At 52.0% G+C, this 21,015-nt stretch overlaps 1 protein-coding gene across 1 annotated transcript in view; it reads left to right on the forward strand.

Moving 5' to 3' along the window:
• Positions 1-678: 678 nt before the first annotated feature.
• Positions 679-21,015, forward strand: part of FRMPD1 (FERM and PDZ domain containing 1) — a 66,097-nt gene continuing 45,760 nt past the window's right edge. Inside the window, exon 1 of the mRNA XM_073345719.1 lies at positions 679-760. The gene's annotated coding sequence lies outside the window, so the exon portion shown is untranslated. The remainder of the gene's footprint in view (positions 761-21,015) is intronic.

Here is a 21,015-nt window from a genome sequence, read left to right on the forward strand (position 1 = left end):
GGGTTCTCCAGGCGAGAGGGAGCTGGGTGGGGCCGGGGGGGGCTGTGCCAGGCTGGGGGGCTGTCCCGGGGCGGGGGGGGTTCTCCAGGCGAGAGGGAGCGGGGTGGGGCTGGGGGGAGCTGTCCTGGGGCGGGGGGGGTTCTCCAGGCGAGAGGGAGCTGGGTGGGGCCGGGGGGGGCTGTGCCAGGCTGGGGGGCTGTCCCGGGGCGGGGGGGGGTTCTCCAGGCGAGAGGGAGCTGGGTGGGGCCGGGGGGGGCTGTGCCAGGCTGGGGGGCTGTCCCGGGGCGGGGGGGGGGGTTCTTCAGGCGAGAAGGAGCTGGGTGGGGCCGGGGGAGGCTGTGCCAGGCTGGGGGGCTGTCCCGGGGCGGGGGGGGTTCTCCAGGCGAGAGGGAGCGGGGGGGGGGGCCGGGGGAGGCTGTGCCAGGCTGGGGGGCTGTCCCGGGGCGGGGGGGGGGGTTCTCCAGGCGAGAGGGAGCGGGGTGGGGCTGTCCCGGAGCCGGGGGGGTTCTCCAGTCGGCAGGGAGCGGGGTGGGGCCGGGGGGGGCTGTGCCAGGCTGGGGGGCTGTCCCGGGGCGGGGGGGGGTTCTCCAGGCGAGAGGGAGCTGGGTGGGGCCGGGGGGGGGGGCTGTGCCAGACTGGGCGGGGCCCGCTGGGAGCCCCGCCCCCGGGCCGAGCTCCGCCAGCCCGGGGCACAGGCTGCACCTGCCCCGCCGCCCGCAGGCTCCGCTCGCCGCTCGCCGCCGCGCTGCCGGCCCCCCGGGTAAGGCGCGCCCTGCGCGGGCAGGGGATGCCGGCTCGGGGCCGGGGAGCCCGGCTGTCCCGGGGGGCTTGGATCAGCCGGGGCGAGCTAAGCCACATGCGCTGGGGGGCGATCCCGTCTCCCGTGCTTCCCTTCGGAAGGCGGCTCCGGGTGTCCGGCGCGGTCCTTGTCCTCCGCCCCGCCGGCGGCCGGCCCCAGGGGGGTCTCCGCCCGGGAGCGCCGCCGCGGGGGAGAAGAGCCAAGGGAGACGCCCCCAGGGAAATGCCGGGGTGGGGCGGGCTGGCCGGTCCGCCGGCCTCCCGGTGGGGCAGTGGGTGAATCGTGGCACGGCCGCCCCGCGGGGTTGGTTTTCCCTCCTCCAGACTCCGCTGGGCGACTAGAGCAAACCGACCGCGTTGTTAGCTGTCGCCCTGCCTTTCGGCCTGATCCTTAACTCCCCTTCTCGGGGCCCGCTTCTGCCCTCAAAGACAGGGGCCGGGGGCAACTCCTGGCGGTGACCGTGTGGCTCTCGCCCTATTCCCAAAGGGGGGGTTTTACCCCCCTCAGGAACTTGGTGGCAGCATCGTTCTGGCTGTGCGTTTCGGCACAGGATGGCGAAGAATAAGGTGCATGTCTCGCCGTCTACAGAGCAGCCCTCTTCTGGCTCCGGGACAATCCCATAATTCATACCCTCTTTTGCCAGCGTTCAGCAGGACTGCAATGGGATGTATAAATCTTTCTAAATGGACTCCCTTCCGGTAGAGCAGCGTCTCCACTAGCCTCCTGGTATCAGACTCATGCCAATGTGAGAGAGAGCTGCTGAAAAAAAGTTATTTCCCCTCTGAAGAGGTCTGTGTGTAAGTAGCAGGGTGTGTGTAACCACTGTGCAGACAGTACGCAGGGCCCAATCCTGAGGGGTCCAGAGCCTCAAAGGTATTTGTGTGCCTAACTCCCATTGAAATCAGAGGACACATAATTTGGACAAGAGCCGAGAACAATTGCCTGCATAGTGGTGCCCATGTTGCTTGTTTGGCTCTTGCATCTTGTGAAACTTCTAGAGTTCGCTCCTACCCAGTTTCTGTTCAGACCCTATTTTGCTGTAGATCCCTCCCTCCTGCTTATTACAATGATCTCCTCATGTATTGACCTCGTCTGGTTCAGCATCTTGGCAAACAACCACTCCTGACATGCAGGAGGCTGGTTTCAAAGAGGGAGCTGGTTGTATTCAGCGTTCCAGTGGATAAACGGTGGCTTATGTATGTATTTAGAGTTTCCAAAGTGATTATTTCTGGCTATGGAAGGCATTTTGGAGTCGCTTCAGTCCATTCTGAGCAAAACCTGCTAACGCTTCTTGAAAAACATCTAGCAAATTGCTTTGCTAATCCTGCTACACCAAGCTTCTGTAAGTCAGGGGAAAGAACTCCTTCCCCCCACCCCACCCCCTCGATATTAGTGAGCTTTGGGTCAGAGAAAGCTGGATGCATTTATGAATGGGATGTATGACGGGGTTGCTTATGATGGTGCAGGCAGGGCTTGGCAGCTTTGGGGCCCTCTGCTAGTTTGTGTCTTATGTTCTGAAAATCTCATGCTTTAGGGCTTCAGATAGGCACCTGCAGGAACTTTTTTTGCTCTCAGTGTATTCTGGGGCTTGAGGGCAGGGGGTCTGTGTCCTTCCTCTGAAGCATCGTGGCTGGAGAGGGGACACGGAACAGGGCTCTGAGGGGGCACAAAACATTCTCTCTCTCTCTCAGGTGCTTGGCTGGTTTTCCAGGGTCTAACTGATCGCCATATATGGGGTCGGGCAGGAATTTTCTCTGGGGTTAGATTGGGTTTTTTTCACCTTCCTCTAAAGCATGGGGTGCAGGCCACTTGCTGGGATTATCTCAGTATATCTCACCTAATTTCTCTGCCATGGCAGGGCCTTGGGCACTGGTGCACCTCAGACCCTCCTAGTCTCTGTTTGTGGCACATAATAGTCTAGTATCCGCGGGGCTGTATGACTTTGGTCTAATTTTGTTTGTTGGATTTAGTGTGCAGGTGCTGGATGGTGTTGGTGGCTGGATGATCCGGTGGGGCCTTCTGGCCTTAACCTCTCTGAGCCCCACAAACAGTGAAAGGGTAAAGACTGAGATTTTGCAGTAAGAGCCAACTGTCTAACAAGAGTCCAACGTTCCCAGATATTTGGGTTTTGATCTGATGTCCCATCGTCACGTCTCATCCAAAAATAGCCCCTGGCTACACAGCAGCCTCCTTCTGCTGTGTCTGAGTGAAATGTTATTGACCTTGAATGTGAGAAGCTTTCTTTTCAGTGAAGTGCTTTGAGTTAGATGGCTCCTGGCATGATTTCTCTCTGATGTCACTGGGCCACACTGAGCCCTGCCTAGGGAAAAGCCTACAAGAGACCAACGAACTCCAGGAGAGGGACTTACATGATTTAAAGGAAAAATAGGAGATGGAGAAAAATCTCCGCAAGTTCTTGTACATGGAGGTTGGAGTGACTGTTGTCATTTGGATGATGTGTGCTCTGGACTGAAGATTGCTAGACTAGGCCACCTCAGCTGGGATGGTTGTTGGCTCCAGGCCTGAGACTCCCTGCGGGTTAAAGAAGGTGAAGCGGGAAGGTGAGGTCTGCAGGAATGGTCATGAATAAGGTTTATAGTACTTGAGTCGCAATGGTTAGCAAGGACACAGAGCTCTATAATGGGGATGGTGGTATCTGTTCAGTTTGTGATGGCAATGAAAACCTCCCGGAGGTTCCCCTTGAGTAGCAGGGTTTGCATCTCCCTTCCCATGCACACGGAATGAGCACGGGGTCTTGGGGGAATCATGATAGGCAGTTGCGTATGGCTCAACGCTGCTTCCTGACGGCCACTGGTCCATGACTCCCTTGTTGGGGATGGGGGCTCACTGCACTGAGAAGGAAAGCTCTCAGGCTATTGCTGACGGAGGGCCTGATCCTGTGACCGCCGCGCTTGTGGCTACAGCCTGGGGATTGAATTGGGGATTTCCAGAGCTAAAAGCATGAGCTGCTGCAGCTTGAGGTGAGGAGCCAGAGCTTCCTAGTCGCATCCTTTGTGGGTGACCCTGGCATGTGCGTAACTTGGTGCGCATGAGCCGTTCCATTGCAGTGAGTGGCTGCAGCAGCAGGGTCAGTCAGTGCTACCTAAGGCAGCGCATCCCTCTGGGGTTAGCAGAAGGGCAATGCCTCGGCAACAGGTTCTCTTCCTCCCCAGCTCTGCCCGTTCCCTGGCAGCAGGTTCCAATCCCTGTGAAAAGGCTTCTGTGCCAAAACGAGAGGGGTCCTGATGCTGCAGTCTTCACTTACATAACGTCCTCATTGACATCAGTGGTGGCCGTACCCAAACGGGGACTAATGCCTACTCCACCTTCCCTTTCCCAAGCCAGCAGCCCCACTGTGAAACTGACCTGACAGGGAGCAGATTAACCCCTGCACTTAGCACCCCTGGTGGTACTGAAACTGACCAGGATCCTGTGGTAAAGTGATGAGCAGAGGCAGACAATGGAGGGATTTGTCGGTGTGGGGGGAAGACTCAAGCTAAGAGCGGATGTCTCCACACCCAGTGTCCCAGCAGCAAGGAGGCTAGGAGAAGAGGAGAGGATGCGTCCATTCTCACATGAGCTGGGAGGGTCTGGTGGGGGGTGAAAGAAGGCAGAAGACCTTCTAGCAGCCACAGGACGTTTGGGCTGGTGGGGAAAGGTCAGATTGCACAGTCACAAACTGTGTCAGCCAGAGGCCGATATTCATTGGTCCCTTCTGGCCTTGGAACCTGGGCGATCATCTAGTCTGAGTGCTTGAAGAACGCAGGCCAGTGAACTGCCCCACAATCGTTCCCACAGCAGGTCTGTTAGAAAAACTTCCAGCCTTGATTTTAAAATGGATTCTCCACCACTGACCACCTTGGCCCTTGGTACATTGTTCCCGTGCCTAATTATTCTCAACATGTAAAAACAATTTACACCTTATCAGAGAGAGGTGCCCTTGAGCAGAAGCCACCACAGCTGGGGGAAGCTGAACTTCTCACTTGGAGCTGGCTGGTAGGGACGTCCCATCCTGCATGTTTCAGCCTCTGGTGAGTCGGGGTCTAGGTAATGGTTCCAAGTTGCGTACTGTTGAATTTGTCCAGGATTTTGCACCCCAGGGATTCTAGCAAACTATCTGCTGGAATTCTTACTAAGCAATCTTCTAGCAAGAGGAGTGTAAATGCAGGGCTAGAAAATGACATACCGTAATGCTGAAAAGAGGGTGACATTTTCAAAGCTCCAGAGGAGCCAGGAGGCTGTCCGTGAAATGGCTCCACGTGGAACTGCAATGACAATGCTTTTCAGGTGTGTTTAATTTTCCTTGCCGTGTTTGCTTTTCTTGTTGACAAGCAATTACATTTGACAAGAGTTTGTGTGGTGAGAAATTACAACAGGCATAATTTTCCCACTCAGTGAAATCCCAGCAAAAGATCAAAAACTTTCAGAGGCCTGGTGGAACCTGTTACAATGTATGCCCCCAATCCTGTACACACTCATGCATGTGAGCAAATTGACTCATCCTCTGAAACTGAACGGGACTACTCATGCGAGTAAAGCTACTCATGTGTGAAAGTGCATGCAGGATCGGGGCCTCTACCAGCACACAAAGGGCGGCAGAAATGAGTGGGGCTTTGCATAGCATCCATTTGTGCTGCACAAATGGAAAGTGGCCTGGAAATGCTGCTGATAGACCCTGTACTGAGCAGGTGCTGCCTGGCATTGCTGTGTTATGCAAGGGAGGCATGAGGGAGAGAACCAACTGCAGCCAGGGAAGATTGCTAGCATGTCTCAGCAAGGACGGTTATTAAGGAAAGGTGAGTTAGGAAGGGGAAAAACTCCAGAATGCTCTGTACTGTACACTCACTGTTCTTGTCCAGAAAGATATTGTTGCAGGAATTCAGGTTTCCATCACATTTGCGCACTGGGATATTTTTAGAAGTGAAAGCTATTTAGAAGGAAACTTATTGATTCCCCTCTCCTCCCCCCACCTTGACCATTTTGTTTATAATTTTCTACATTTTTGTCTGTAATGGGCCCTGAGTGCAGCTATTCTCAAGTCACCCGTTCTCGTGTTCTCTTTGGGGTCTAAATATATTAGCTAGCCTAGGATGTGGCTTTTGCTGAAGTGATTACTCGGTTCCAGAATTCTTAGCACACTGTGTCCCTAGCCTTGTATTGTAAAACTACTTTAGTCATTAAATACCTCAAGTCTTGACTCTGTTGTGTCAGAGTGAAAGGTCTGATGGGATGGGTCAGACATATGAAAAGCAGAGCAAAGGCTAGGAGGTACCTGCAGACAGACTTGGACAGGAATAGACTAATTCAGTTTAATTTAATTTTACTGAGACTTTGAGAAAGAGATGCATTTTTCAAATGCTGTCAATTTCTCTTCAATCCCATCAGTTGTAAGGACTTTTTTTTCTGGGTTTATACTGTGCTTTTCACATTTCCACTTCTAGTTCTGTAGACTTTTAGGGCCAGACATGAGTCTTCTGACCTCTTGCATTAGAACAGAGAATTTCACCTAGTAGTTTCCTGCAAAAAGCCTAGATGACCAGTCTTAATTGAAAGGTACCAAGTGATGGAGAATCCATTACATCCCTAGGTGAGTCTGTGGGTTGTTCCAATGGTTAATTACTAGGGCCCTATCAAATTCACAGTCCATTTTGGTCAATTTCATGGTCGTAGGGTTTTAAAAATAGTAAATTTCATGATTTCATCTATTTAAATCTGAAATGTCACCATGTTGTAATTGTAGGGGTCCTAACCCAAAAAGGAGTTGGGGGGGAGGAGGAGTTGCAGTACTGCTACCCTTACTTCTGCACTGCTGCTGGCAGCCTTCAGAGCTGGGCAGCGGAAGAGCGGTGGCTGCTGGCTGGGAGCCCAGCTCTGAAGGCAGAGCCCCCGCCAGCCGCAGCACAGAAGTAAGGATGTAAGAAGCAAGAGCTGGGCCTTTAGTCAGCAGCTGCTGCTTTCCGGTCGCCCAGCTCTGAAGGCAGCACAGAAGTAAGGGTGCCAATACCACAATCCTCCTTAACATAACCTTGTGACCCCCTGAAACTCCCTTTTGGGTCAGGACGCTGAATATGAGAAACTCTGGTCTCTTCATGAAATTGGTTTAGTATAGGGTAAAAGCACACAAGACCAGATTTCATGGTCCATGACACGTTTTTCATGGCCACGAATTTGTAGGGCCCTATTACTTACCCTCCCTGTTTTTTAAAAAAATAAGTGTGTGCCTCATTTCCAGTTAGACCTTGGACTCCAGCTTCCAGCCAGTTCACGCTCAGTAATTCAGTATTTGGGGACAGCCTGCCGTAGTAACATGTGCATGTTTCACTGTTTGCAAGTGTGTGACCGTTCTGGGCAGGGATCTGTAGCAGTTTAGCTTTTCATGCACAGTGGATTCATGGGGGGTCTCCAAGTAAATGTGAGTATGAAGTGTGGTGCTGCCCTATAAATGCCCTTACCTAAATGGCGTGGTGGGGTTCGCTATAAATGGTCATGAATTGCGCTGTCTGATTTCCTGGGTTTGCAAGTTAAAAAGGTGTCTTTCTAGCTGGCAGCCCCACAAATTAGCCTGAGCACTGAAAGTGAAGCTGGGACCTCCCCTTCAGCGTGGGAGAGGTTCTGCATGGCAGGCTAGGCCTCCTGCTACACCTGTGCAGCCCCATTGCCTTCAGTTCATGTTGCCGGTGACACGTGCAAATCCATCCAAGGCTAGACAGGTTACACCGGTGCCTCTGAGGCCACCCTTCAGCCTGGGTTCATGGTGGAGAAGCATGAGATGGAAAGATCTCAGCTTGCCTGTCAGAGCCCCGGGGTGGACTTGTAAAAATAAAACCTGTATCAGTCCTTAAACGACTGTGCCCGGAGGCGAGGATGGCCTGAAGATTCTGGAATCTCTTTACTGTAGTTACACATGCACTGTAATCTATATGCACAGAGTTGCTAGTCCTAGGCACCAATCCTGTAATCCTTACTCAGCAAAATGAGGGACTTGGAGTTTTGCCTGAGTAAGGGCTGCAGAACTGGACGCTAGAGCCATCTGTTTCACATCCCCCTTATGCTTGTTCAAATGATTCAAAACCCCTTTAATTGGAGAGATTTAGCATTCAGTCCAGGTGAAAATTTTCCATCAGAACTGGATTTATGGAAATTGGGCTTTCAATTAAATTAAAGTTTTCATGTAACATGGCTGCTTTCCACAGAAAATTGTGATGGGGGAGGTCAACCCCCCCCACACCCCGGAAAGCTTTTGGATTTCAACTAGAAACCAAAATATCTGGATTTGGCTATGCTGCTGCAGTGTCCCATGGGAATTGTAGTTTGGGTGCCTCATGTTCCCATTCTCAGCTATGGGTTTGGCTCCCCAGCTGGACTTCATCTCCCATGATGCACTCTGGCCATGCCACTGCCATGATGCATCACTTTCCCAGTTCAAGAGGGGAGACTATGGTTCATCATGGGAGATGTCCATAGAGGAGAATAGCAGCATGAATCACCCAGAATACAGCTCCCGTGAGACACTGCAACAGCATTTCCAAATCAAAATATTTCAATGATCAGCCATAATATTTTGGATTTCAATTTTTTGCAGAAGTCAGAAAAAACAATATTTTCCAGGGTGTGGGAAACGACCCTGTTTTCTGACCAGTTCTATTTAGTGTACGTCAAACCCTGCTCTTGTCCTTTGATTAAAGCATCATTGTTTGATGCTACAGGCTTCTGAACCCCAAGTCTGTTCAGCACTCCCCCTTCTGATGCTGCACAGCAGGGTCTGCGCCCAGCCCGTAGCTGATGGAGAAAGCATTACCCTTTATTGTATAGAGAAAGGACTACAGGAACTTCCTGCCCTTCACTCTCCAGCCGCCCCACTCACAAGAAAGGGTTGGACCCAGCAGGAGACTTTTTGTTTACTGTTTGTACAGCGCCTAGCACAATAACGCCCAGATCTGTGGCTGGGGCTCGGAGGTGCTGTTGCAATACTGCTACTCCTAATAATTGACAATAAAACAGCGAAGGGTGACTCTAACCTTTTCAGTTTCATATGTGTTTTAAACCTTTATTCTGTAAACATCTCCTGAAATGGCAAAACCCAAGACATGGAATATGAACTGTGAGTAGGGTTTGAATTGTTCAAGGTGGGCTGGTGAAAGATGAATTAATTCAGCAAGAAGGACAACTTTATCAGCCCTGCACTCTAACCCAAAACCTGACAAGTGATAACAGCAGCATTAAGACAGAATAACTTCCCCCGCGTGCAGAACGTGTGACAGTCAGATATGTTGATCTGTTGATATAATGGATACTGAAAAAGCAGAGGAGATCACAGTGAAGGTCTGGTGTTGGAGCATGAGTTTAAAGTTGGCGTCTGTATTGGTTCTGGGTATCTGTTGGAGATGGAAGGGAAAGACTTATGGGGTGCCGGAGCACGCAACCTGACCAGCTCCCAGGGGCAAAACTCCCTCTGGTTTGCCTTGTGCTGAAAACAAGGACATTGTTTCTGCACTGGGCTGTGATCCAGACGCTCGCCCGCTCCTTGCGGCTAGTGCAGATGAACAGTGCTGCCCAGAATGGGCGTGGCTGGGTAACCTTCCGAGGTGCCCAGAGAGCTAGATCCTCTTAGAATACAGTGCAGTCAGTGGGTTAACGATACGGGGCCAGATCTTCAGCTGGTGTGAACTGATGTAGCGCCATTGAAGTCAATAGGACCATGCTGAGGATCCCAACCAGGGTGCTAAATTGGCACTAGTAGCAAAGCCAAAATAAAATGGACTGAATATATAACTGGGCTGTGTTCAGTGGGGGGCCGGCACAGGGAGCACCTGGTGGTGGGCTCATGGAGGCTTTGGTTGCTTGAATAGGTGGCCACTTTCTACTAGGCGAAGCTTCCCAGGGCATGAGGCTTCTTTCCAACATACGAGCTGCAGTAATCAAGCTGGGACATAACCAGTGTGGCTCACTGTGGCCAAGTCTGTGTCTGATGGGAGGGTGCATAGGCTGCTGGCCAGAAATTGAAGTGGCTGCTGCTTCTGCTGCCATTGGGACCTCACCACAGCTGGGTATCCAGTAGCAGTGGTGAGGTCCCCATGTTGTGGAGCTACTTAGTGATCTGAGGCCAGTTACCATTGGCACTTGGGGATGTTATGGGAGAGCTGAGTTCTACGTGGCATTTCCTGCAGCCTGGCCTGGGCTCAGCTTTTGCCAGCTGCCCTTCATCCATGTGCTGATTGTGGTAGTGGTCTGTAGTGAGATTCCTCTTAACTGCCTGAAGCCAGTTCCCTTCTGATGCTTTGGTTTGTAGATTCAGTGAATGGCACAACCATATTATAAACAGTGGGGGAGAGGGATTGTGTCCCTGCTCTTCCCCGCCCGTTAGCAGCGCTCATGCATTTGGGCTCCCTCCAGAATCAGCACCTGTGCACTTAAACCACTCCCATAGTCCCAGGGGACAACAATGAGGTTATAGTTGTCTTGGCAGGTGCACAAATCAGCAACTGTGGGTCTCTCTCCTTGCCCTAGAGAGTTCCGCGTGCCCTTTGAAGGGTATGCGGTCTAACAGGATCTACGGGAACGGCAATTCACGTACAAATGCCACAACTGTTCAACACCCAGCAGCTGCTGTTTTTCAAAGGCTGCTGTCTTTGAGCGGTGGCTCAGGACAGGGGTGTGTTTGTGTGTGCAGTGAGTTTCTGTGCAGATGTTTCATAGATCTGCCATGGCCTCCTTAACAGATGGCCTTAATAAACAGGAGTGTGTTTGGATTTCAGGCTGTTGGTTTTGACAGCCATAAGGAGGCTACATTAACTAGTCTCACAATTAAGCTAACAGCTTCATAACCCCCTGCTCTGCAATTCACAGCTTTCTTGTCCCTGTGACCTAATGAGCAGAAGCTTTTCATCCTCAGCTGCTTGGCTTCTCAATTAAATGACGTGGGCTGGAGGACCGGTGATGATTAGCCAGTTTGAAGTACAGGATATCACAGCTGTGGCTTCCTTTCTTTCCAAAAGGCTTGTCCTCTGGTACCAAAGTGATTGAAACAAGGCCATCAGCAGTGATCAGATAAGTGCCTGACGTAATAACACAGAGGTTAAACTATGCTAAATAGACTCTAATCCTATTAGGGAGATTTGGAAATGCTATGCCCTGTGTTCCAGGGGTTATTTTTCTTGTGGGGTGAGAATCGGTGCACCTGTAGAAGGTAAGAGACTGATAGAGTGGAAGGTAGCAGCTGTTTCTGATTTTCACATGGGGACTGGATTTTATTCCAATTTCTTCACCTTGGTCAATGGAGTTCAAGAGACAGATTTTTTTTTTTTTTTTTGTAATGAGTGGAGAGAAAAAAGAAGGTGGAAAGAGCAGTTCCTTCTCTGTGTGACGCCTGATCAAATGAGCACCGGACGCCTTTTCCTTGGGAAGTAATTTCTGTTTCAGCTTGCCAGGCTGGCCTCTGATCCTAGTGATGCCAGTGAAAACATGGTGCAACTCCGCTGAAGTCAATGGGAGCGATTCTGGATTTATTCAGGTGGAACTGAGGTCAGACTCTTGCCCCATGACTTTTAGTTCCTTCTCAAGGCTCTGGAAAAAATAAGATCTTATTACCATTTGCACCCCCCACACCCACCCCCCACAAATCATATTTGGTATTGGAGTGAGATCTGCTGTGATGAGGGGAGGCGGGGGAGGATGGGATATATTTTTAAACTCCCGCTCTTGTATGTGTTGGTTTATAATCTTCTGAAATGTAAAAACATTAACAATGCAGGCATAGTTCAAATAGCTCCTGATCTTCAAAGTAATGTCACTCCCTATCTGACCAGCATCTGGCTTTGGCAGTCTGTTTCCTTACTGTTTTGTATATTTGTTCTGCAGACTCTTCTCATTCCTCATGTAACACCCCTAGGATGAGTTGTCAAGCAGTGGGGACTGAACCCCGGAGATCTAGATGTAAAACCAAGAGACTTTACCAGCTGAGCTAAAAGGAACCAGCTATCTTAGCTCCAGGGCTGTTGCATGGTCAGAAATCTCTACATGGGGGCAAGCCCCCAGCGGGGGGACAGAGCGCGGTCCTGCTTCAGGCCGCGTTACACTCATTTGGTAACGCGTAGGGAAATCGCCAGCTCTGAACTAAGATGCTGTGGGAGGAAGGGTGGTCTTGTGGTGAGAGCACTTGGGTTGGGCTCAGGAGTTGAGTTCCATTCTTGCATCTGCCACAGACCCCCTGTATGACTGGGGCAAGGCACTCAGTCTCCATTTCCCAGCTGCAACACGAGGGTAATCATTCCTTTCTCCCAGCCCTTGTCTATTAGACTGTAAGTTGTCTGGAGCCAGGGTGTCTCCCTTACCATGTACCAGGCTTAGTGTAATGGGCCCCGATCTCAGCTGGGGCCTGCATACAATTAATGATGAGATACCTCAGCTGTTTGTGGCTAGGATTGATGGGAACGCTGGGTTCCCAGCGCAGAACAACAAAGGGTTGTATTTCCTGAACCGACTAGCTCACATTTTGCCCCAGCCTGCCACAGACGGATGCTGGAGCTGAAGCATTTCTCGTACTAGCATGTTCATGGACACCATTTAATCCTTTCACTCACATAGCTGTAAACCCAGGGTACTGGCTGCGTCACGTGGGAAGTGTGGGCAGGTGTGAAGTCTCCTAAGTTAGGTTTCCTCCTCGGAAGAATTAAAGGCACGCCTGTGTCAGCCTGGCACTTAACCCAGACAGTGGTGTAAGGGGTTGATAAGGTTACATATCCGAGCACAGGCTGTCTCCATTCTGGTGGCAGTCAGAGTGGGTTAGCAGGAACTGTGCCAGGTTCATGCCATCCCCTGGGCAGTGCCTGAAGTGCTCTTACAGCCCCTTCGCGGAAAGGCCCATAGCCGAACGACTCCTCCCCCAGGAGGCTGGCAACATGGAGCCGTTCTTCTAAAGCTCAGCTACGCCGAAGATTGCTCGGTAAAGCATGAGCCCAGGGCTGCCATTGGACTGTAACGCTTGGTGCTACAGCCCAGACTGCAGGATCACTGAGTTTTCTGAGCCATCCTCATCCTGCTTCCTTAGTCCCTCCTGGCCAATGGAGAACAGAAGAGTCCCCCGCAGGGTGAAGTCAGTAAGGAAGGCCATTGGGAAGGGCTGGCCTAGCTTTATCCGTTAGCCCACGATGTCTCTGAGCAGTGGGTGGTGTCAGTCAGAGAATGGCAGGCTGCCGGGGCGGTCCATAACATAGTCCGGAAGATCTCTTTTCTGCAGGCTGGTTCCCACCCCGGTGTCAGTGAATTGCAGACATGGGCCCCAGCTTTGGAGGTATATCAAGCTATACTCAGACACATCAGTCATATTATTGAAAATCTCCCTATGTTTTGCTGGGCCAGGCAGGCTTTCACTTAACAAGGGCAGAAGACACAGAGAGAGGGGATTTTCCTGCCTGCACGTACCAGTCCCCTTCCCCAGGCTGCAGCTGGCTGTGTAGGAGACACTCTGTGACTCTTGGCTGCTTGAGGGCAGACCGGCCAGCTGGAGAGTTAAGCAGCAGGGCAAAGAGGTAGGTGTCACTATGGGAGCGCAGGTTCTCCTGCTGGTCGCGGCATCTCCCACCCTTTGGCCAGCTTTGCCGGGGAAGGAGACAGGTGGTGATGGGCTCCCAGCTAGCAACAGCTCTTCTGGGGGCATTGCAGGCTCAACATGCCCCTGGGCAGAGGGCCAAGTTTCTGTACTTTGAGCCGCACAAGTGACAACACCTGCCCCATCCCTTTAATCCTCCCCACTCCATTAGTCTCCCTTGGGCAGCGTGCTGGCTGGTGGACTCATCACCCTGCCCAGCTGCTGGAACTCAGGAGGGACCCTTCATCCCAGCTGCTCCAGCCTTCCAAGACCGCAGCAGCTGCTGGCCCCTTGGCCCTGAGCTCGGGGTTAAGGGCTCTGCCCTCAGCGGGGGACTGTGGGCAGAGTAACTGTGAAAGAAACTTGATCTGATCTTTTCAAAGACGACCCCAGGGTGGACTCTCGTGAGGGCTGGGTTTCTCGTCCGTTGTCGTTGTTTACAGTTTGTGTGATCATAGCACCTACGTGGGCCAGGACCCCGCTGTGCCAGGCGCTGTACAGCCACAGAACAAAAGGATGGGCCTGCCCTAAAGGGCTGCCAATCGAAGCAGAAGAGAAGAGGCAACGGGTGGCTGCAGACGGATGGGGGAGCACAAGCATCCTATGAGACAATACTGGTCGGGCTGATGGGCAGCGCTCTCTGCACACCGGCAGCCAAACCGTTGCCAAGCTTTTGGTAGCTGTCCCAGCGAAGGAGGGGTTTGAAGGAGGACGAGAGGGGGTAGTTTTACAGATGATTATGGAGCCTCCTCCCCAGCACAAGAGAGAGCACAAAGGGGGTGGTTTGAAATTGTAACTAGTGGTCAGTGAGCCGTGTTGCCGTGCCTTAACCTGCCGCCGCTGGCCACCGCCCGTGAGCCACGTCTGCTCTTGCCTGGAACCGCGAGACAGGCAGGGTCCGTTGTGAATCCGCTCTCAGGAAGTGAGATGCTGGGGCACTGGCTGGCACAGCTGAGGGCTTTAGTCCGTCTAGTGGAGCGGTGGAAAGTGTTCTGAAGTGCGTGCAAGTAGGAGGCAGGATGGACTAGTGGTCAGGGCACTAGCATAGGGCTCGGGAGACCTGGGTTCAAGTCTCTGCTCTGCCACAGGCTCCCTGTGTTACCTTGGGCAAGTCACTTGGCCTCTCTGTGCCTCAGGTCCCAGCTGTCCAGTGGGGATACCAGCCATGCCCTGCCCCCAGGGTGCTGCAAGGAGAAATACAGTAAAGAGTGTGAGGCCTCACAACACTGCAGCGATGGGGGCAGAGAAGCGCCTTCCATTGATAGGTTAAATTGGTGCAACTCATCAGCAAGGATGGGTGTCCTTGGCCTGGGGACCCCAGTGTAACCTCATGATTGTAGGTGACAGACAGCCTTGGATTTAAACATCCCAGGTGTTGCTCTGTCTGCCTAGCTGCCTCATGCTTTGTTCTCTGGGATCCTCAATGGTGAGTGCCAGGGCATGTCCACATGAACAGGTTATTCGTGGCAAGCTGGCGTGTGAATCTACCCAGCACTAACTGGCCGTGTGGACCCTGCTGCCGTGTGCTTTGATCTAGCTGGCTGTGAAACAGAAGTAGGCCAGTGGGCACTAGGAAATTTATAGTGCATGCTGGCAGGGTCCACGTGGACAGTTAGTGCGTGGCAAGCCAGGCCGTACTCTACCGTACGCTCGCCTGCCACGCACCAACTGTTCATATAGACACACCCTCACTGGTTCTTCCTTTTGCTCCTGGCCGGCAAGGAGGGAGCTGTCCATCAGCAGGTGGGGGTTTGGGGCAGCCAGGGAGGCAAACCGAAACTCTTTGTCTGCTCTCTGTGTACATGTGCTCCTATCCCCAGAGGCAGCCAGGTGACAACAAAGGCGCTCGGTGCGAGCTGTTGGCTTTCCCAGGGTTGCCAGCTGAAAGCCCAAGCGGATGCTGCAGGAATCTGCCTGCTGCTGCTCCCACCCTGGCCGCCTTACGACTGTTTCCAAGTGATAAGCTGCGTCTCTCTGGTGACTGGCACGGCCACCGCCAGATGGGTTGTCGCAGCTCTAACAGCACTGAGAGGCCCACCCGCCCCAGGCCCGATGCGGTTTGTCACAGGCCATCAGACAGTCATTATCACAGGCAGTGTGGTGTCTCGAGAGAGCGTGGGAAGCTTTTAAGCGGGGTGCAGCAGTTGGGACCCAAGCAGGTCTGGGTTTGTTTACGTCTCTTTGCTTTGATGCCCTGGGTTTAATGGCTCTGTGGTGTCACGGGGAAGAGCGAGTGGGATGCAATGAAAAGATCTCTTGTCCGACAAGGGAGTGCTTTTGCTCCTTCTCGGAAGTGGCCTTCACCGCCAGAGATCCCAGGATTCTTAATGCGCTAGGTCTCAGTGACGGGAGTTTCTGGCACTGCTGCCAAAACTGAAATTCTCCTAATTATTATGTGTATTAGCACCTAAGAGCCCAGGCACGGAGCAGGACCCCATTGGGCTAGGTGCTGTACAAACAGACAGTCCTGGCCCCACAGAGCTGGCTATCTCTGCATCAGACAAGAGGCAACAGGTGAATACAGATAGATGAGGGACCACAAGAAACAATGAGACCATTCTGGTCCGCATGGTGGGCACTGGTCTCGGCACACCTGTGGCCTAACCCTATTCTGTAGGCATCATGGCAAAGGAGACTAGTAAGGTGACTCTGTAGGTGGCAGAACTTGTATAGGCAACAGGTTTAAAACAAACAAAAGGAAGTACTTCTTCCCACAACGTACAGTCAACCTGTGGAACTCCTTGCCAGGAGATGTTGTGAAGGCCAAAAGCATAACAGGGTTAAAAAAAGAGCTAGATAAGTTCATGGAGGGTGGGTCCATCAATGGCTATTAGCCAAAGTGGTCAGGGATACTACCCTGTGCTCTGTGGGGTCCCTAAACCTCTGACTGCCAGAAGCTGGGATGACAGAAAATAGATCACTCGCTGATTGCCTATTCTGTTCATTCCCTCTGGGCCATCCGGCATTGGCCAGTGCCGGAAGATGGGACACTGGGCTGGATGGACCATAAGTCTGGCTGTTCTTAGGTTCTAATGGCTATAGGGAGCCTCCTCCCCAGTGTGAGGGACAGCGGGAGGGTGCTCGTTTGAACATGTTACACGTGGGTGCTGGAGGTGGGAGTGGACGTCTCCGTGACTGATGCCTAGTTCTGAGCTATCTACGCCTGTGGAGAGCGGGGGGAAGTTGAGTGATTCTGTGCCCGGCTGAGCCCCGCGCGCGCACACCCCCAAGTGCAGCTTTTGGCCGCTCGTTTCAAAGTCCTGATTTTGGGCTGCAGGTGCTGGGACCCTGTCACATGAAAAGTGGAGGCTTTTCCCTTCCAGTGGACAGGCTCACAACGCATGGCTGCCCGCTGCCAGGGGAACATGCCTGGAGAGGCAGGAGAGGCAAGCCTCACGGGCCATGCTTCCCTCCCCTGGTGCAAAGGGCTGAGATGGAACCTTTGACTCTTCTGTTTATGGGCAGCCTTGATCGTCAAGGCCCCGCGTGGCACCCAGCCCTCCTGAGGCTACATCTGAGCACTTACAGCTCGAAGGGCTACGTCTGCTGGAGCACAGGTACGAGCAGCATCTGCGAGACAGCCCCATGAATTCCAGGAGCCTCTTCCCTGAGCATGCGGCGAAGGGGCTGAGAGGCCACGCCGAGGTCCGCCGTGCGTGCCACACAGCACGGTCCTGTTTGCATTACCTAGACCCAGCACGCTGCGTGGTCCCGTGGTGGCCTCTGCATCGCCCTCGTGAATCCAAAGCGCCGGCTCTCTGTGTGGGATGCTTTAGACATGGATAAATGTTTCCTCAGGACTAGACTGCGACCTGGATCAACTCTGAGCCCAACCTCAAGCGGTTGAAGTCGAAAGGATAAACCCGCGGCACTACTTCCCCGCCTCGCTCTGGTCAGCGGGAGCGGAGCAGGCTGTGGCGAATCTCAGCGTGGCTACCCGTGCGTGGTGTGCCCGGTGCTGTACTCGTGTGGAGGAGGGCCTGGTTCCTGACCTGAGGAGCAGAGCGCTGGAGGAAATGATGCTAAGTATTTACAGCAGGGCTCTGGGAGTGAGGAACCCTTGATGGTCTGTTCCTGGCAGTTAAGGGATGCGAGTTTGTTGTTCAGTTTAAATCCCAGAGATGGGAGTGGGCACTGCTAATACTGGCTTGTCTGTCAACGTACCTCCTCCCCCCAGCCCTGTCACTGCAAGCCTGGGTCTTCAGCGCTTGCGGACGCTTCCGTTGGGCTGCTTTTCTTACCGGACTTGCCTGGCCTCTGAGGATGTATTGTGGCAAACTGAGAGGAACGAACGTCCTGCTACCATCTGAAGAGCTCTGTACAGTGCCGCCACTCCTTAGTTGTTTGCATGGTTCTTCTAACTAAAGGACGGAGTGGTCACTCGGGGTGATGCTTGTAACCCTTCACCAGTAATGCAGAGTCTTCTGAGGCCGTCACAGGGACCCCTGTGTTAAAAGAGAAGCGGCTCTGTCCTGCCAACATGTGAGCGGCCCCACTTAACCCTAGGGGATTACTCAACGTGAGTACAGTTACTCACACGTGTAACCTGGCAGGATCTGAGCCTAAAGCCTTCTGCTCTGAAGGCAAGAAAACAAGTAGCGGTCACTCTGACTCTTGGGAGGATGGAGACTGCAGATCAATATCCAGTAATAACAGGCAGTTCTCTGCAGCAGCATGCACTTAACGCAGCGTTTTGATTTGGGGATTTTTCCCTCCAGGGATACATTCTGGTGGCTCATAGCAGCCCAGAGAAATGCCGAGATCTGAGAGCTCTGCTTTGGGAGAGGCAATGAAATACCATATTCATAGTCATGTTGGAACAGCTTCTGTATTTGTGCAATTCCCTGGCCCATGTTGAGCAGAAGATCAGATTAGCCTGTCATAATGATCCCTTTTGGCCTTAAAAATCTATCCTCTGTGTACATATATGGTCCCATTATGGTAGTATCTGAGTGCCTCACAATCTATAGTGCATTTATCCTTCCCACACCCTGGAATAGGGGCAGGGTCCCTTTTACAGTGGGAAATTGAGGTGCAGAGAGGTTAAATGACTTGCCCAAGGTCACAGGTCTGTGGCAAAACAAGAACTTGAACCCAGATCTCCGGCTGGTGCCCCAACTACCGAACCATCCTTTCTTCCATGGAAATGCGTCTCCTGTATCAAAAGCCCTGGGGTTAGCAGTTGCGATGAGACCGAAGCAGACTAGGCTACAATTGCTTGCTGTGCATTCTCTCTGCAGTCTTGTTTTCAGATGCCAACGCATTTAATCATGTCATGGGAAAATAATAGGCACTGTGTGCAATATCCATAGTGATGGAGGAAAATAACCACAAGCATTTACGCCAGAGATGGCCAATTAGCAGCCCTGGCATGGAAGGTTTCAGAGCAGGGGTAGTTTCACAAGTCTCTTCAGTTGCACTTTCATTGAGGGATCTGTGGGGGTCCCAGTCGAGGGGGCTAGCTCTAAGATGCGGCAGAATTTGTTTGACAACCCTGATCTTTCGCCCCTGTGAGAGCGAGGGGACTGAGGAGAAGAGTCCTCCTCTCATGCTGTTTCTGTAGCAAGCGTGGGGAGAGCTGCTGTGATTCTTGGGGCATCTTGCTATCGGACGAGACAGCAGAGGCTGCAGCAGTTATGGTCCCCCTCGGGTTCCTGAGCTTCAGTTGGACCATGTGAGGCAGAGAAGATCCCTGTAGCATCTGTCCCAGGTTCTACACAGGTCACTGCATGTGAGGATAGAACAATCCAGAGGAAGACTGTTTGCTGAAAGTCACGGTGCCGTCTATAACTCTATACACCTTGCCTTCTATACCTCGAGAACACACATAATAGGATTTGATTTATGCCACGGCACACAGGTCCCCTGCCGTGAAACTTGCACCACATCATGTACGTTAGAACGTTACTGCTAATTACTGAATGAGAGAGACAAGTCACAACATGCACCCTGAACTTCCGCTCGCTGCTGTTAGGTCGGAGATTGATGATCATGTATGAAAGCCCCGGAAGGGCAGATTAAAAACTGGTCTCACGTTTGCATGAGCCCATCTCCAGTATGATGCTTGCTTTGAAGATGAGGTTGCTGTGATGACCTTTCAGTGTGTGGAAAATTTCCATTGAAGTGTGGTGATTCTCAAGGTTTTGCACAACCTCTGCTCTGGTGTTGCTCCCATGACAGGTGACTCCACACCCTGTAGGAGCTTGGTTCAGTTTTCTGGCCAGCAGCTGCGGATAGGGGGTGCAATCAATAACTCTGTTAACCTTTATTTTGTTAATAGAGTCCCCGACTGTCCGTTATACGCCATGGGGGCTTTTTGCCTCTTAAATCTAAAAGTTTTCCCTATAATCTGGGATCTAACAAGAGCCAGCTATTAAACTGCTGCAGTTCTCATTTCCAGGAAGGTGAATCTGGGTAAAGAGGGGGTTAATTTTGTGCTAATTTTAACCATTCAGAAGTTACCAAAAAGCTGCCATGGTCCCAGTTCTTCGTTCACTTCGCTGAACAAACGTAATCCAAGTAATAGAATGAGAACCCCAAGGAGTGACTATGTTAATTACACGGCTGCTCTAGAAAGGTTCCTAAGGCCCCCTCCCCCACTCTCACCCTGCAACAAGGTTGGGGGGGGGTTAAATTGTTTTTAATTATTTGTCAAGGGTTTGTTATTTATAGGAAGGCAGGGAGAGCACAGTAGGAAGTGGCAGTAATAACAGCAGAAGGAAAACAGCCCAATATCGGTTGACCATATGGGCCTGTGACATTCTTATGGGGACGAGGAAACCACAGTTCAGGCTTCAGCTAAGCAGGATTTCAGGCTGTGGCTAAACACAAGGAGTTTGGATGCTACCCATTGTGCACAGACAAGGAGTCCTGGGTAGGCAGGGGCAGAAATTAACAGCTATTATTTTATATGCCGAGGAAGTTATGCTGGACGATCTCCCATTAGAAGGTATCAGAGCAGGCTAGTCCTTCAAAAACAACATCCTAACAATCCCTCACTCTCTTATAGCACTTTACATCAGTAGCTCTCAAAGAGCTTTACGAAGGAGGTCAGTATCATTATCCCCATTATACAGATGGGGGAAACTGAGGCACAGGACATGGCTTGCCCAAGGTCACCCAGCAGGCCAGTGGCAGAGTGAGGAGTAGAATCCAGGTTTCCTGAGTCCCAGGCCAGTGATCTATCCACTAGACCCCACTACCTCTGAAGAATGAGGAGGACAAACTTGGAGCTAGCTCCTCTTTCCATTGAAGTCAATGGCAAAAGCCTGTTGACTTCAGCGAGAACTGGACCAGCCCCTCAGCACTCTCTCCAAGAGAATGCAGGAAGCTGAATAGCCTCAAGAGCGTCTGTAAACTAAAGTAAAGAACATGAAGCCTACAGGATGGAAATGGAAAAATTCAAAGTTGCCTTGGGTGTGAACAAATTCTGCTGTGGGGAAAGAGAGCTTGGAATTCTAGGTGGTGGTCTGACAGCTCATTATAGGATGTAGACACAATTCCCTGATGTATGTCCAAATCCCCTAGTCAGCTTTGAACATCTCAGTGCTAGAAAATAAATCCAACTCCAAGGACTCCTAAAAGGGAATGGAAAGTTTGTATTCATTCAGCTTCAAACACTTCTAATAAT

This window comes from Lepidochelys kempii, chromosome 5 (genome assembly GCF_965140265.1).
Source record: "Lepidochelys kempii isolate rLepKem1 chromosome 5, rLepKem1.hap2, whole genome shotgun sequence".
NCBI classification, from domain to species: domain Eukaryota; kingdom Metazoa; phylum Chordata; order Testudines; family Cheloniidae; genus Lepidochelys; species Lepidochelys kempii.